This window comes from Sciurus vulgaris, assembly GCF_902686455.1.
Source record: "Sciurus vulgaris genome assembly, chromosome: 3".
NCBI classification, from domain to species: domain Eukaryota; kingdom Metazoa; phylum Chordata; class Mammalia; order Rodentia; family Sciuridae; genus Sciurus; species Sciurus vulgaris.
In genome coordinates, this window is record NC_136463.1 from 33,999,564 (window position 1) to 34,017,419 (window position 17,856).

The following is a 17,856-nucleotide window of genomic DNA, read 5'->3' on the forward strand; positions in this document are numbered from 1 at the left end:
TTGTAGAGGGAGTAGGAGGCTGTAGAAAACGGGAGCAGCAAAAGACACAGCGCACCTGCCTCCTCCCTCCTCTGCAGCAGAAGTAAATTCATCTTCCTGATTAATTTTAACTGAAAAATTCCTCAACTTCTGAGCTTTCCTCCCCTCAACCCACACAGCTGAGGACTGACCAGAGAAGTCATGGCTTTGTCAAGTGTGTAGCTACACAGCCTCCTTTTCTTATGCCAAAAGCTAGTTGAGAAGAGGAAAAGTTACGCAGGCAGGGTCCCTATAGACAGTCATGCAGGCTGTTGACTGCACAAGGTGCCCCTCCAGAAGAGCCAACAGAGTGGGAATCCAGTCCACGCACTGCTTATCAGGCTGTGGACCCTGGAAGAAGGACCTTCATCTAATTCACCCCAACTTGTCTGCCCGGGTTTCTCCATAAAGGGTGAAGAAGCTTGGTGATGGATACATAGAAATTTACTAGATTAGACACTCTTGTGTCTGAAATTTATCACAACAAAAGATTAAAAACAACAACAACAACAAGAAATCCCACCCAGTAAGTGGATATGTTACTTGGACAAGTTACTCAGGCTCAGTTCCCAGATCCCAAAAGATAATAATCCCTGGCTGTTAGAGCTGATGCATGGGCTAAATTAAATTACACAAATAAAATGCTTGATACAGAATGTGTCCTCCTCCAAATGGGAGCTATTAACAGTAGCTGCTGCTGAAGACTGGGGCAGGAAGGAAACAGGCAAAGAGAGACAGACGCTGTCAAGAAAAGTAAGCAGCTTGGGAAATGTGTAACCCCAAGTCAGAGTCTGAAAAAAGGATCACCCTATCGTTGTTCCTATTTGAGCTTGGGGTCCAGTTGGGTCTGAGATTTCCCATGCACCCACTCCCTCCTTGGCAGTACTCACATTCCCTTGGGGAGCCCAAGCATCAGCTCAGAATCCAAGGTAAGGTCACTGGTCCACAAAAAGGTCATGAAGAGTGGCTTGGCAAAGGATGTGCTCCCTGTCCTCGCAGCAAACCAGAGAAGGGCCAGCCAGGCTGGAAGGCTCACAGCTGGAGCCTGGAACAGAACCAGATGTCCCACAGGTGTCCCAAGGGGTCAATCAGAGAGAAGACCCTGCCACCTTCATAGGCAGGGCATGAGTGCTCATTTACATCCAAGAAGGTCCAAAACTATTTTCAATTGTTTAGTTTTATGGAATACATTTTTATGCCAATGTCTTCAAAATGACCGTGGCTGAGTATGAATTTCACCAGTAGTCTACTTTTAATGACACATCCTGAGGTCAGAACCTCACCAGGATGAAGAGGGCTGAGGGTGGCAGTGATGGGAAGCTGGGAGCCCTTCCAAAAGCCCCTGGAGGGAACCTCACCCTTGGCACGAGCCACCAGGAACCTGGTGCCTGTCCTAAGAGGCCAGCACAGAAGACTCTGGCTTTAGTCAAATGCCATGTCACTTGCACTCTCTCTCTCTCTCTCTCTCTCTCTCTCTCTCTCTCTCTCTCTCTCTCTCTCTCTCTCTCTCTCTCTCTCTCTCTTTCCCTAGGATGAAAACTAATAGGATGATTCATTCTCTTATTAAATCAACTCCTTAGAAAGGGGAAGTCACCCAAGTTCCCAACCCTCTCTCCATAGAACACAGTCACTTCATGGCTCACCCCCAACATGGACTTAACAGCAACCCCACTAGAATCCCACCCTTCACCTTTCCTTTCCCATCTCAAGCATTCACTATCTTTGGCCATTTTCTAAGTTCCCATGACTGCTGCCACTGGGGCCAAGTTGTGGTTTAAAGATAGGTTTCCAAATAAAAATGGAATAGGAGGGAAGGCGACGTGCAGCTCTGAAATCCACAGGCATGCAATCCCTCCCAGCAGATAGTAAAAACCCACCCACGAAATGTCCTTCTCTGTCCCTGATGAATCTCCTCAGCTCTAGCCCAAACTTAGAAACAGCTGTTTCCCTACAACTCCAAAATAAGCTCTCAGATGCTCTGCCTCCTCGTTCCAACACTGATCTGTACACTTAATCTGCCTGCAGGCTCAGTTTATCCCTCCCTCAGCTTGTGGAATAAGAAGAGCAACAGTCAAAGAAGAATCACAAGACTGCAGTGTTGCAGCGCTCTGGTGAACACATACACAGACCTGGTTGCCCGCCTTTTTGAGTTGAGACCCACTTCCTCAGCTAACTAGTGGTATGACCTTAGGCAAGTTCACTTAACCTTCTGCTGCCTCAGTATCCTCCTATGCAAAGTGGTGACAATACTATCTCCTAGACAGTGGATTAGATACATTAACATTTCTACATGCTTAGACAGCTGACTGGCATGCAGTAAACATGCGATAAATATTGGCTATCATTACTAGACTGTTACAACAATCCTGTGCAGTTAGGATCATGATTTGCAGCTCTATTTATCAGGTGTGTTCAAAAGTCACTTGCAGTAATGGGGTAAAAGAGACTAGCCTCAAAAAAAGTACAAATTAAAAAGTTAAGTGACCTGCTAGGAATGCCACTATCCACACGTGACAGAGCTGAGACTACAGTTCTGGTCATAGATTCTAATTTGCACACTCACAAATTTCACACTTTAATACACTCCCTCCTTCAGGCATGGAAACTTAAGAAGTCCCATGAATCTGCATCAAAAACAGCTTTCAATTCTACATCCCATTGAGAGAGGCAGAATCTCAAGGGAGTGAAGCAGGATTTGCCAAACAAAATTAATTTCCATTCTTTTTCACATTCCCAAGAAAACACTCCAAAGCATCCTCAGGGAAGGGTGCCACCCCGTCAAAGGTGTCTAAGACTGCCCAAGGCCAGGGATTACGCTGGCTTCAACACTGTTTCAGCCTCAAACGGCTCCCTTGGGAGGCTCCTGGGCTGTCGGCAATTTTGCAAAAGGTCAGTGCAAATCATTTGGGAACACATTTGGGTAGGAATGGTCTAAGACACGTGGACTTTTGCCAAGCCCATATTTTTTTTTTTAAACATCTGCACTGTCTTCACCCTTGATACATTGCAGCCAAGTTACAGGAATATTTCCATTACACTCTAAAGTCTGCTTTGCCATCACTACTCATGGAAATGGATGTTTCCAAGTTGAGAAGAACTCAACAAAAACATCTAGAAACACCCAGATTCTCCAGCACTAAATGTCACTAGTGTGACATTTAGAAGACCTCTAAATGCTAGTGAATGATATATCACTTGGAAGCAAATTATTTGGTAAACACATGCTCTCATGTCCAGAGACTAGGTACATTTGTTTTGTTTTGTTTTGTTTTTTTGTTTTTGTGGTGCTGGGGGTTGAGCCCAGGGCCCTGTGCTTGCAAGGCAAGCACTCTATCAACTGAGCTACATCCCCAGCCCCAAGCATCTAAATATATCTAAAAAAATAGGCTTAAGTGCATTTCTTCTAGTTCTATTATAAACATTCATAGTATTCTGCACACTTTCATAAAGCTCTTCATATATTTCAAAACTAGGTAAAATCACCTTACGACCATGCATGAGAGAACTAGAAATAAAAAGAATCTAGCACTACAACCCTGGCTCTATGACTAAGTAGCTATGCAATTTCATGGGGGAAAAAAATTTAAGTAATAATAACAACAATTAACATTTATTGAGAACTTACAATATACACAGAGCATTTTGCTAAGGGTTTAATAACTATTTGATTCTCATTAGCAACCATTCATAATATTATTACTCTCATTATATGAATTAGAAAGCTAAGACTCAGAGAGGTTGAGTAACTTGCCCCCAAAACACAGCACCAACTAGCAGAGACTGAATTCAAACACAGGAAGTCTGATTCCGTGTTCTTAACCACATACCATCTGCCTTTTCCAGGTGCTTAATGACCCAGGACCACAAATTCCTCTAGGAGCAGACTGGGTAATCTTCAAAATCCTTTCGGGCTTTAAAATTCTGGGCTCCTCTTATTTAGAAGTAAAATAAATTTATGACTTCAAAATATCAAATGCAATGATGCTCTAGTTCTGCTAAGATGGAATGAAACATCTGTGTATGCCTCACCCAGAACCAGTCAGGGGAGGAAAACCACTGATTTTCTGGGGTAATGATGCCCTGTGAAGTAACCAGACTGGCCCCAACCATCTCAGGAAAAATGACAGCTTGAAGTTCTTAGAGGCTGCACCAACATGCAAAGGTCTGCAAGTTTGTAACTATCAGTTATCAAACTTCAGTTTGCTTTTGTTTTATTTTGTTTGAATGAAAGTCAAATGCAAGAAAATGCTGCACATTTTAGTGGTCAGTCTTAACGATGCCAGCAAAAAATATATTTGGTCTTGTGCCAAGGTGAGTTTGCTTTCCTTTTGGGTCTATGCCTGCGGGTGGAAAATCCACCCTCTCCCAGGTAATCTGTGTATTAAGACTTTCCTGTGACCTGCTGCCCATGGCTCAGCAGTCCTGTAATCACGCAGGATTTTACCCTGTGCACACCTGATATCTTCATCCCTCCACCATGCAGCCTCACCTCCAGAGGCTCAATCACTGCCTTCCCCAACTCCATCTGGGATTCACCTCCTTCCTCTCTATGCTTGGCATAGGAGTTCCCTGTCCACCGACCTTGCCACTTGCTGACACAGCCAGTGGCGAAACTCTCTCCCAGCTCATCCCTCCCCCGGCTCTCACCAACTCTCAGCTCCTGGTACAGTCTGAAACTGAAACTAATCTCAGACCCGAACAAAGTGAAATAAATTTCCTGAGCCTGATCACCCTACATGACCACAGAGCATCTTCACCTCCAATCCAGCTTTGGAAAAATACAAATCTTGGCAGGCTCCCTCCTAAAACCAATGCTTCCTTAATGAATGGGGTATCATGAGGCTAGAGGAGGAAGCAAGAGCTTTTGCCATGGTGGTTTCTGCTACTTCTCTTTAATTTGCACATCAATTTAAATTCATCCTGGGAGCTAGGGTTCACCACCCGGTATTTTAAATTCCTTGTCCAGCATGTGTTCATATTTGATTCAATCTTAATCAGAGTCCCTTCTGAGTTCAAGCTTGCTCTCTTCTGAGACCTCTGGAGTCATTTTATTGAATGCGGTTGAGATGGCTGTTCTACGTTTTTCCCCTAAATTTTGAAGCCTTTTACTTTTTGCTTGGAACAACAACAACAAAAAAGTCACTATAAATGAACATGTCATCCTTTGATGATCATTCAAAGAATTATAAATTTTGAGAGGGATTCTCAGATGTGTTTTGGTAATCTTACCCTTGCCCCTCTGCATACCTGTTGGCCCCTTTCCCTGTTGCTGAAAGTATTACAAAATGATTCTACTGTTAGTTTAAGCAAAACAGAACATGAAGGGAAGTGCATTGGCCTAGCAGGTATATGGTCAAAGAGAAATACCTTGGATTATCCACTTTTTATTTATTCATTCAAAAAGTTTACTGAGGGTCTTCTATCTGCCAACTCTTCTAGGTGCTGGACTAGAAGGTGCTACTCCAACTGGGAACACCATTCACAGAAACATCTTCTGATTGGGAATTGAGGGTTTCTGTAGCCAATACCCAGAGAAATGTTCACCTACTTCCAGTTCTCCTACCTCACTTCTCCCAAGGTTTGGACCTCATCCTGTACGGCCAAGGGCCACTCCTGTGAGTATCCCCATGTGACTGGGATTCACACAGGGCCAGAGTTCCAGGTTCTGAGAAGACAGTGGGCCACCCAATGTTCCTGTGTATTCTTTGGTCACTTCATGGTCAAATGAGGACTTGGGCCCAATGTAGGCAACCTTCAAGTTCAAAAATGCATGTCCTTTTATCCTCCTACCACTGAGCTGACATGCCACTCTAGGGGTCTCTACTTCATCTTCCTGTTTCCAGATGAAACCTCTTAAGCTACAATGATAAACGAAACTTATTCCCATTTCCAAAGACCTCTGGGGGGAGGCCATTCCCCTCTGCTCCTATGAGTCACCTCTCTCACATCTTACATCCTATCTGGAACGTCCCCCTCATATCTTATTTGAGTCCTTCCCCCGCAGTTTAAATTCATTTGCCTCAGGTTCTTCTAGGCACAGAAAGACAAGAGTGAATCACTGCCTTCTGAGTGGCAACCCTTACGAGACTTCTGTTTCTTCTTCAGTACAGAAGGCGACAGTGCTGCTCAGCTATTAAAAACCACAAAGGCATCAAGGAAGCTGACCACACTGCCCAGTTCCTGCCTCACCCTGGGAAGGGTGTTGCAGGATCAAGAAAACCTGACCTCCTCTGAGGCCCACACACCAGTCACTCAGCTTTACTCAGAGTTCAAGGAGCAGTATGTCCTCCTGTGGCCACCTCAATCCTCACTCAGCCCAAGTGCCCCCTACTCCAGAAGCCTTCCTTGCTCGTTTCTCTTCTGGCTAGCAAAGTACCCCATTCTTCAGGGCTCTATCTGGGTTTTTTTGTTTTTTTGTTATGTGTTCTGCTTTTGTGGCACTGGGGATTGAACCAAGGATGTCACACATGCTAGGCAAGGGCTCTACTACTGGATCACATCCCCAGCACCAGTGCTCCATCTAGTCACGGTACTTGCCATGATGACTGGAACTCTAGGCTAAACTGTTTGTCTTGCTACTGAACTGCAGGCCTCTTCAGGGTGACCTTTGTGCCCTGGGTCAGACATCAGCAGAGTGCCTAGCACTTGGCCAGTGGTTCTCAGCAGACTGCATTCAGCTGAACCCCCTAGTCCTGCTCCTGGACCTGGACACTGCCCCCACTGGCTGCCCTTCAACAGAGCACAGTCTCTCATTCCAGCGGCACCACAGCTTGGTAAAGGCCTCTTCAAGAATGTCTCCAAGGGTGTGAGCCTGAAGCCAGGCCACTTGAATTCCAAGTGCCACTTTCTAGCTACATGATCTTGGGCAAGTTATTTAACCTTTTGATGTGTCTTATGTCTCTATTTCTTCATCTGACAAATGGATATATCTCACAGGGTCTTGTGAGGCTTAAATGAGCTAATCTGCGGAAGCAATAAAGACAGGTTCCCACCTACAGCAGTGATCTGACCTCCATGAATACTGGAATTAGGCTTCCCAAGCCTATGCTCTCATGGAAACCTCTCACCACTCACTTCCACTAGACAGCATGTGGGGCCTGCCCCACCCCCTCACTTAGGCACGCTGTCCCTCTGGACCAATGTTAGCATTATTCCTCTGCACCCTAGCCTCCAGCTAATAGGACAAGCTCTCCAAGAAATGGGAGATGAGGGTTACAAATGCTGAGTCACTGCACTCCTAACTATTGTTAGCTGTCAACCCCAACATTTCAACGCCTGCCCCCCCTGCATACACCACCACAGTTCAAGAGTTTCACCCCACCTACTCCTATTCCTCCAAAGTCAGCCTCGGCTACTACAGTATTTTATTTGTTTTTGGTTTGGTTTTGTGGTCGGGGGGACTACTGAGGATTGAACCAGGGGTACTCTACCACTGAGCTACATCCCCAGCCCTTTTTATTTTTATTCATTATTTATTTGTTTTCAGTACTGGGGACGGAACCCAGGGGCACTTTACTACTAAGCTACATTCCCAGCCTTTTGTATATTTTGTTTCAAGACATGGTCTCACTAAGTTACCCAAGCTGGCCTTGAACTTGAGATCCTCCTGCCTCAGCTTCCTGAGTGACTGGGATAACAGGTGTGGGGCACTGCACCTGGCTTTATTATTTTATTTTGAGATTGGGTCTCATGCTACTGCACCTCTATGGTTTTGACCAAAGATTTTCCTTAATAACAAATCTCAGAACGTTTGCACCCACGTGCAAAAATAATGATAATAATAGCTTCTATCAAATGAAAATTTGCTCTTCAGATCTCTTTCCACTCCTTCTTAGCATGACTACTGAGGCACTTGCAAAGATTTAGAGTAAGACAAAGAGCTGGGATTCTACCAGAGGAGGTCTAATTTCAGATCCTATGCTCTAAACCACTGAGTTGTGGGGCTGGCAGTAGCTCAGTGGTACAGCACACACAAGGTCCTGAGTTCAATCCTTCATACACACACATGCATAAGTGGAAACCAAAAAATCACTAAGCCCTAATGAAAATGGGCACAAATTGGCTGGATTGCTTCCTCGGGGTGCAGGTTAGACCGCTGGAGTTAGATCTTTCATATCGCACCAAGAACTCCTTGAAAACATTTGGTGCTGCCATAACAGAAATGCAGCGATCACATTTTATGAGAAGGGAGTTATTTTTATAAGCATTGTTATTGCATTTATCATTTATGACCTGTTTTAAAGATAAGAACTTCAAAGGCATCATTAGGAGTCCATTCTATTGCTCTGGGACATCCAAAGGAGGTTGGAAGCGGGGTGATAGGGGAAGAGAGTGAGTCAACACCGAGTTCACCAACTCACAAAAGCAAGAGTCACAGAAGACAGACAATAAGGAAGGTGAATCCCCAGTAATTACCATCTTACATGCTACCAAGATGATGTCCAAATCCAAAGTCAGGGACCACTGGACAGCCCTTGCCAGTCAGTGTCCTTTTTTTTTTTTTTTAAACCCATGGTTACTTCACCCCTGAGCTATATCCCCAGCCCTTTTTAGGTTCTTATTTTAAGACAGGGTCTTGCTAAGTTGCTCAGGGCCTTACTAAGTCACCAAGGCTGGTCTCAAACTTGTGCTCCTCCTGCCTCAACCTCCCAAGTTGCTGGGATTACAGGAATGTGCCACCATGCCATCTGTAGGGTCTTTTAAGGCTCTTACTTCCCATAAATGTGGAAGCCAGGAGACCAGAGGCACCACCTTCCTCAGGTTCCTTTGTATAGTCAGAAGTGATCCCTGTCTGATGCCGAGCTTCCTCTGCCCAAGGGCTCTAGAAAACACACAGTTCTGTTGTTTAGTGCCAGAGGGAGTAACTGAAGAAAAGGCAAGAGGATGAAACAGGAATGAGTGGTGTCATATGCCAAACACTGTGTTCAAAAGTTCAACAAAGACAAGTCCCCATGAGCTGCTATTGTCTGGGGGATGGGAGGGACTTGAGACTAAGGAGGGCTTCTCAATAGCAAGGCAGAAAAGTCACATAGCAGACTCTTCTAAAAGCTCTTCTAGATCCCTGGCAAGTGCAGACTCCACAAACACCTGTGCAGCAGCCTAAGGCTCCATGAGCTGCAGCTAGGCCTGGGGGCTGCACTACCTCTGGCTTCCACTTGCTTTATCAAATCCTGAGGGATGGAAGGAAGCTACAATACCCAGATCCTGTTCTTGGGCAAATCTCCCCGAAGGCCTCCTCAAGAAAGTCTTTCCTTCTTTTTTTTCTTTTTTTCCTTGTACCAGGGGCACTTAACCACTGAATCACATCCCCAGGCCTTTTAAAAAATATTTTATTTAGAGACAGGGTCTCCAATAAGTTGCTCAGGGCCTCACTAAGTTGCTGGGGCTGGCTTTGAACTTGAAATCCTCCTGCCTCAGCCTCCTGAGCTGCTGGGATTATAAGCATGCACCACCACCATCATGCCAGCAGTCTTTCACACGCAGCACTCTCTACTAAGGCCCCTCAACACCATTTCCCCAAGATTGAAGGGGCTCCTAAAGGGCCTCGTTCCTACACCCAGTGAAAACCCTAATATACCCACCCCACCCTAGTCCCTTCATTTTCCTATAATTCGCTTGCCCAATTGCCCCAACTCAGGGCCTCCACACCACAAAGACAGCAAACTCAGCCCCTGGAGAAAGGTCACCTGTCCCCATCCTCTAGCTAGCTGTAGGGAGCTGAAAGCCAGACCAGAACCTCCAGGTCTCCACAGCCCAAAGCCCAAAGTTGCATAGGAAGGTCATGAGAAAAGTTCTCACAAAAGGTATACTTTTGCACCTAGGATTATTCACTACCAGCAGCAAAGGAGGGAACTGTTTCAAATGGACTAGGCTACACCACAAACACTAGAGCAAAGGTCTAATCAGAATCCTAGTTCAAGGGGGTATATTAGCCCTCTGATATTGAATACGAATGTGTCCCTGCATGTGTGCATGTTCTGGGGGTCAGAGGGGAGAACATTCACCAGATTCTCAACAGGGCTCATGACCCTAACCTCTGGCTTTAATTCCTTCCTTCCCCCTTGGTCATATCACCATATCTGGGTTATCCCAGCTATCCAGGGTCTGTTTCCCTGTCTCCTGCTCCTTCCAGTGGCAGAAAGTAGATAGAGGATTTCAAACCCAACCCCTCCACAGACTTCCTGTTGGATGAGAGATGCTCCCATCAGCACCTCTCCATACCAGAGATGCCACTCTCCATTCAAAGGGAGGTCCCAACTTCACATTTGTTTCAGCAGAGGCCAAACCCAGTGAGGAGATGACTTCCTCCATCAGAGAATTCCCAGTGTCACTCACCTCCTTCAGGCAGCCAGGCTAACTCCACCAAGCTATAAAGAAATGGTGTGTGAGGTCTAGATCATCCCCCTGAGTCTCTTCTCCTGGGCCAGGTAGCTCAGGGGGCTTCAAGATAACCAAGGGAACGGCTATTCCCCCTCTTTCCAGACTGCTGCTGCTTGAGGAGCAGGTGGGGAGGGGGGATGGGTGGTTCTCTACCCAGTATCACCTTTAGGATGTCTTATTTCTAAACTCCCAGTTAGCCCCTCAACATCCACTGCCACCAAAGGAAGGAAAACCTAAAACCTTCCTCCCGTTAAAACAAATTCCTTCCTGGAATTTAGCTCCTTTCTCGGAGTTAAAACTTTTTAAAAGAGGAAATGAAATGGATAGCCAGTGCTGGGTGCATGGCAACAATGCACAAGAAAAAATGAAGGGGACAGAAGGAATAAAGGAAACAGCCAACCCCCTGGAGCTTTGCGCCCCGGGCACTTAGAGCCGGAGGGGCGGGGTGGGGGCAGCGGGGGCGGGGACAGTGCGTTCTGAACTTTCCCTAGCCCAGTCTCCGGGAGATGCAGCTCCCAAGGGACGGGGTGGGACCGACCTGTGACATCGGCGGGAGCAGGAAGCGAGTCTCCCCTCCCCCTAAAAGAAGCTCTGCTCCCAGCCGGTGCCCCAGCCTACTGTTGCCGCCCTGCCTGCACCCCCAGGCCGGGGCAAAGCGGGGAGGGGCGCCCACACAAAAGGGGGAGCGGTGGGAGAGGGGACTCAGGAGGCGCCGGCTCCCCGAGGCCTCCGTTTCCTTCCCCACCGCGCCGGCCGGCGACCACCCCTCTAATAGCGCGCCGAGCTCCCAGTCCCAGGTGCCCGCACGCCCCCCGCGACCAGGGCTCGGGATGAGGTGGGGGCTCGGAGGAAAGGCGGGCGGGGACCTGCCGCACGCTACTGGCGCGGCGCGGGCTCCGGGGAAGCCGCGGCGACAGCACGGGGAATCAAACTCGCGACGGCCGGGCCCTCGCGGTGGCGCCTAGGCGATGGGTCCCGAGAAGGTGGGGCCGCCGGGCCAGGGGCCGAGATTGCGCGGGGTGCCGGGCGGAGTCGGCGCCCAGGCCCGGGCGGAAGCCGGCGAGAGCGAAGGAGGGTCTTACCGAGCAGCCGCCGCGCGCCTCCGCTGCCCGCGGGCCGGTGGGGCCGGGCGCACCGGCGGGCGGGGGAGGGGCGGCGATCCCGCGGCGGCGGCGGCGGCGGCGGCGGGCCGGGCTCCGCGGCGCGGCTGGGCGCGGGGAGGCGGAGAATGGGAGGCGAGGCCAGCTTCCTAGCGGCGGGCGGCGAGAAATGCAGCTGTCCCTGCTCGGCTGCCGGCGGGGCCACAAGTGGGGCCGCGCAGGGAGGAGCGGGGCTGCAGGCGGGGCAGGAGCCAGGCTGAGGTGCCCCCAGACCCTCCCGAGTACCAGACCCCTCTCCAGAGAAGAGGGAAGAAGAAACGGGGGTCCCAAAACCAGCATGGTTGCGGGGGACTGGGAGTACCAGGTGAAGATTAGGACAATCCCCTCCGTGTCCACCCCGCAACAGCTGCAGTGACTCCCTGGCTTGCGGGGAGCCACGGTCTCCCGGGCAGAGCGGGGTGCGGAGCGCCCTGCCCCTCTTGGCTAAGGGAGCAGCGCATGGAGATGGTGGGGAGGGAAGACCCATAATCTCGGAAACTTGGATGGGGAGAGCCTAAGGGCAGGGCTGACCCGTGAGGTTGGAGACATTGACCAGGAACCCACGGTCAGGGTGCAGCTTGTGGACGCACACCTGGGGCTTGGGACAGGAGGAGTGTGGGGGAGGGGCGGCTTCCTGGGAGTTAGGGCTCTGGCAAGGAAAACAAAATGAAATGCTGAGATCAGAGGAGACAGTGGGGTGTGGCAGGAAATCAAAGCTATTCCACAATCACACTATCGGATAGCAATTGCCATCTCCCCATCTCCTCTCCAGCACCCACCTCCTCACTTCAGGGACTTTTGAGCCCTAGAGAGATTTGTTTAATAAACGAAAAAACTACTTTGACCATTCTTTTCCCATGTGCTTTGATTTCCGACTCTAATTTGGGAGTGGTAGGATGGGGCAGCCAGTGACCACCAAGTACCCTACTTTAAAGAGAAGCTACCTAGGAATCTGAGGAGGGTGAAGGCCAGATCAGTTCCAACTCTGTCCCCAAACAGTTTGCAAAGGATTAGGACCCTTCTGGGAAAGCCTATCTTACAGACCCACTTGCCCCTCTAGGCAGGGACCCTGCAGGATAGCCCCCTCTCCTCTCCTCTAAAGACTTGCAACCTGCTAGCCTTCCTAAGAAGGATCACCATGCTCAGCCACAGAATCATCTGATGGTAAAAACCACAAACCAAAGTGCCACAGACACCAATGTTGCCATCATTTGCATGTCAAGGGTAAATTTCAGCAAGTTGGGAACCTGGGGAAATGGAGAAACCTCAGAGACCCAACATTAGGTTAGCATGTTGAGCTGGACTCCAGGACTGGGTTCCCATACCCCTCTGAGAATCTCTCCTGTCTTCCTCTGCCCATGCGTGCTCCTTTACTTGGTTGTATACTCAGTTTCTGGGAGCCCTCAAAACTCCAAGAGATGATACCTAGAGCCCAGATTAAAGATTCTTATTCTAGAGGGACTGACCCAGGCCTCTATGCAGACCCCTGGCTCTTCTCCAGTGTTGTAACTGAGAACTTGGAATTTATCCAAGTTCTTGAATTTATCAAGATTCTAGCAGTAGAGTCTAGCTGATGTTATTCAATGTGTTACCTTATACTTACCCACAGTGCAGTTCATCTGCCATTTTTCTGCTTACTGACAAGATCCCCCTGTGGTTCATCCCGGTCACTTTGGTATTTCAGGACTGCAAAAATGCATCTGTGAGCTTGGAGGTTTCCGTTTGCACCTGCCACTGAATTGCTCATAAAACGTTCAAATATGTTATCATTATAGTCATCAATAAAAACGATCATTGTGATAGAAGCTCTTGCTTGTGTAAGTGTATGCGCATTACCTCTTGTAATTACCACAAGTGTATTACCACTTGTGTAACCTCTCCCACTCCAGCGGCTGCCTCTGAGCCCCTAGGGTTCCAGGCCTGATCTCCGTCCTGCACTCCAGCTGGCACAGGTTCTCCACCTGAGAATCCTTTGGACCCCAGGAACTGAAGGAAGCTAAAAGCACATTTACAGCTGTTCTGTCCACAGCCTCCTTCTTGTTTCAATGCCACTCTGGCTCAGAAGTGAGAAGCCTTGACCCCACCCCTTCCCAGGCATTTGGTTGGTTTTCAAGTCCTGTTCATTTGTCCCTCCTTTCCCTCACCTTCCCTCCATCCCATAGCTTTTGCCTGGTTCAGGCCCTTACCATCTGTGCTCTTCTCAGAGGGTAAGATATCCCTATTTCTTTCTAGCCAAACCTCCTGCCTGCCTCAGAAGACTCCTAGTTCTTGCTCTCCCTGTTTCAAACCGACCAACATTTCAGAATGCCTTGCTGTCAAATCATTGCTTTATTTCTCTCTTCCTTGTTCATCAATAGACCCTCTAAGATGCGGCCATAGATATGCCCCCTGTTTCCTCAGCTTCCTGCATTTGGACCTCCTTCCCCATCATTCCAGGGGCAGCTCTCCATGGGAGGCACTAGCAGGCTCACTGTTGGAACCCATGGGCTTCCTGCTTGCCCCACTCCTTGGCTCCTTCCTGGTTCTCGGATCCTATTAATGCCTCTATGAAGTCACTCCAGCCCCCACAGCCTCCTTGTTTCCTGGTTTTCCTTCTTACGCCTTCATTTCTTTAGCTCTGACTCTCCAGGGCCTTCTCCAGGTCTCAGTCCTCTGTCTCACATACCCCTCTTCCCAGGTTGTGCTCACAGAGGTTAATAGCATGAAGCAAATACCAAGCTCTGACAGCTTTTCCTGTATGCTGCATGACCTTAGGACATTTGCTTAACTCTCTCTACACCTCAGTGTTCTCTTCTGTATTTGGGCTAATACTAATACTTACCTCAAAGGATTGTGGTAAGAATGAAACAATCCACACATGTGAAGTGCACAAAACAGCACCTGTCTTGTTACATAACTGCTGGTATTGTTATTAATTTTACATCTGTCCTCAGGTAGAATGTAATGATGACCTCTCTCCACACCCCATTCCCCCTCTTGAGTCCCCTGACTGGAATTTGAACATTCCAGTCATGGGACAGGCTGTCCCACAGTGACCTCACTTTCAGCATGGCAAGCCTGGAATTTATCATCTCCACACCCTCCTTTGCTAGAATCTCCATCCTGGATGAGCACACTTGCCATTCACCTGAGCTCCTGGCCTACATGCTGCCTTCCCTATCTCTCACATGCAAACTCCATGTAAAAGCAAGGCTGTCTAATTTCTGAATTTTTCTGGAAACTTCCCCCTATTCATTCCCACATCCTGCCCTATTTCAGACCCTGCCACCAAGTCCTGCCTGTCAACTCATCCTCTTCAGTACTAGTAGCTATTTCTCTAGCCAGGTATGGTGGCTCATGCCTGTAATTCCAGCAACTTGGGAAGCTGAGGCAGGAGGATAGCAAGTTCAAAGCCATCTTCAGCAATTTAGTGAGGCCCTGTCTCAATCTCAAAGTAAAAACTATAAAGGGTTGGGGATGTGGCTCAGTAATTAAGCACCCCTCCCTGGGTTCAATCCCCAGTGTGTGTGTGCGTGTGTGTGTGTGTGTGTATACTCTCTATTGCTTGGAGAATAAAATTTAAACTCTACTGTGTAGTTTGGATCTGGAATGTCCCCCAAAGGCCTATATGTTAAAAGCTTGGTCCCTGGTTTGGTGCTATTGGGAGGTGATGGAGTCTTGAGGAAGTGAGGTCTAGTGGGAGATCTTCAGGTCACTGGGAGCATGCCCTCAAAGGGGATAGTGAGATCCCAGCCCCTTTTTCTTCCTGTCTTTCACTTCCATCCAGTTTTGCTCTGTGACGTGCTCCCTGCCAAGATGTGTTGCCTTGCCACAGGCTCAAAAGCAATGGGGCCAACTGATCATGAACTGGAATCTCTGAAACATGAGTCCAAATAAACCTTTATTAGTTGATTATCTCAGTTGTTTGTTACAGTATCAGAAAGCTAGCACAAACTCCTTACAGAGGTCGTTCCTAGTCTGCCCTTAAACTAACTCCCAGCTCCTTTCCTTTCCTTCCTCATCCTGCCCACACACCCAGGCTCTAGAACCCACTAGGAACACTTGTGGGTTTCCATAGTGTAAACAGGAAGGTGAAGGGAACCTTTTGCTGAGTCTGGGCCTATGCTAAGGTCAGATGGAAATGTACATCATTATCCACTGTGAAGATGAGCATCATGGGGAACTGTTCGGCTCAGGAATAGAAAGGGTAGGCTGCAACAGGACCATAGGGAAGACAGGACATTTTCCTTCCAGATTTCCCCAGGTCCAGGCACATGCCAGGGCATGAGTGGTGCAGATTTGGAACCAACCACATTGTCCCCACCACTACGACAGCCACTCCTCCTAACACCACCTAAGTCAGCTTAACGGGCCCAAGGTAGAAAAGCAAAGTGTAAACTCCAGAGCGTGTAGATAATCCTGTCCCTTTCTACATCTTGACTGATTTAAGGAGCTTCTGAGGAAACTTTTAAAGAATCAGTAACATTATTAGGGGATTCGAAAGAACATGAGACACGGGGAAGGTATACCTGGGATCCCAGTGACTCAGGAGGCTGAGGCAGAAGCAGGAGGATCACAAGTTTAAGGCAGCTCCAGCAACTTAGCAAGACCCTGCCTCAAAGTAAAAAATAAAAAGGGCTGGGTTTGTGACCCAGTGGTAAAGCACCCCTGGGTTCAATCCCAAGTACCACAGAAAAATAAAAAATTAAAATTAAAAAAAATTTTAAAAACCAGTTTCAAATTATATTTAATGTCTGTAAAAACAATCACAATATAATGTTTGGGAAAGGATAGCTTACAAAAGAGTCTATGAAATATGATCCTATATATTGGTTTTTATTTAGTTAGTTATAAACATAGAAAAGACTAGAAGATATGCCAAAATGTTAACAATTATTGAATTAAGATTTTATATATAACTTTTAGTTTGTTATTAATATTTTTCTAGATTTTACAAATTTCCTACCTTGGACACACATTTCTTTATAATCACATGTATGTTACCTACATTCAGTCTTCAAAATCATTATGATTCGAAGGAGGAAGATTAAAAATAAGTAAGTTTCTTCCTTAATTATGTTTAACAGGCTGTTTCAATCCAGTTCCATGACTTATTTTTTTCCTGTCGGGGATTGAACCCTCAAGCATTCTACCAGTAAGCTACATCCCCAGCTCTTTTAATTTTTATTTTGATACAGGGCCTTGCAAAATTCCTGAGGATGGCCTGGAACTTGCTAACCTCCTGCATCAGCCTCCAAAGTCGCTGGGACTACTGGCTGTGCCACAGATTCTATGACCATTTTTATTCACCTTCCCTGTGCTCACACTAAGATCCCAAAGACAAAAATAGGCAGCACCCACCCACACACACACTACCACCACATCTAAGGGGAAAGTGGATGTGAGGTGGATTGGCAAACAACACAAGGTAGAGTGTGACACTTGCTCAAATGAGACCCGTGTAGCCTGGTGTTCCACACGGAGGAAGGGGTTAGTTCTGGTAGGGGAGGAGCCAAAGAGGGCACCTTAAAAGAGCTGGCATGTGAGGTGAGCCTTGAATAGTGATTCAAACGAGGGAAGAGCATTCCCCTTCCCAGCACAGCTTAAGCAAAGGCAAGGGGTTGAGGATTTGGGAGCACCTTTGGAATGTGAGTGACCATTGGCCATGGCCAGAGTGGGGGAGGGGGTAGGTGGTGGGGGAGGGGGTAGATGGCAATTGCAGGGTGGGTGGTGGGTAGCAGCAAGGTAGGTATGGAAGGGTAAGTGAGGCATGACAGTGACCTGCTTGGAACACTGCAGGAAGGAATCTGCTGTGGGTGGGGGAGGCATCCAGGGCTTTTAAAAAGGACAGTAATCACAAATTTACAGTCAAATATACTTTAATTTCCCTGACAACACCAAGAACTGAAGCAGTGAGGGACCCCAATGAGGGTATTGGAGTAGTTGTGGGGAAAGAGGGTCTGGAGTTAAATGTTCACTACAAATACTTTCACTGTGGCTGGAGGCAGGTTTGTTGGTCCAAGGTAAGAAGGTTTGGTCTCCCCCGCAGCTGCGGATGCCCCTTTCATCCTGAACTCTCTCTGAAACCCCAAGCATAAAGCAGTAGCTAAGTGCCCAGAACTTAGAGCCACTAAGACTAGGGTACAAATAATCCCTGCTGCACCACTTCCTAGCTGGGTGACAGTGAGCTCATTACTTAACTTCTCTGAGTCTCATTTTCCTTATCTCTAAAATGGCAAAGAGAATATTGCCTTGACACTCACTTAAAAATAATAATAGTAGTAGATGATAAACTTCCTTGAACATTTACAATGTGTCTGACCCTGTTTTAAGTAGTTTT

General features: G+C 47.7%; 1 protein-coding gene across 2 annotated transcripts in view; it reads right to left on the reverse strand.

Annotated features, from left to right (window-relative positions):
- CUEDC1 (CUE domain containing 1) overlaps window positions 1–11,634 on the reverse strand; it is a 78,899-nt gene extending 67,265 nt beyond the window's left edge. Inside the window, exon 1 of one of the 2 annotated variants that reach the window (XM_079131447.1) lies at window positions 11,481–11,634. The gene's annotated coding sequence lies outside the window, so the exon portion shown is untranslated. Of the gene's footprint in view, window positions 1–10,353; window positions 10,375–11,480 lie in introns of those variants that run through there. The other variant, XM_079131448.1, reaches the window with a different exon arrangement.
- Between the last annotated feature and the right edge of the window lie 6,222 nt (window positions 11,635–17,856).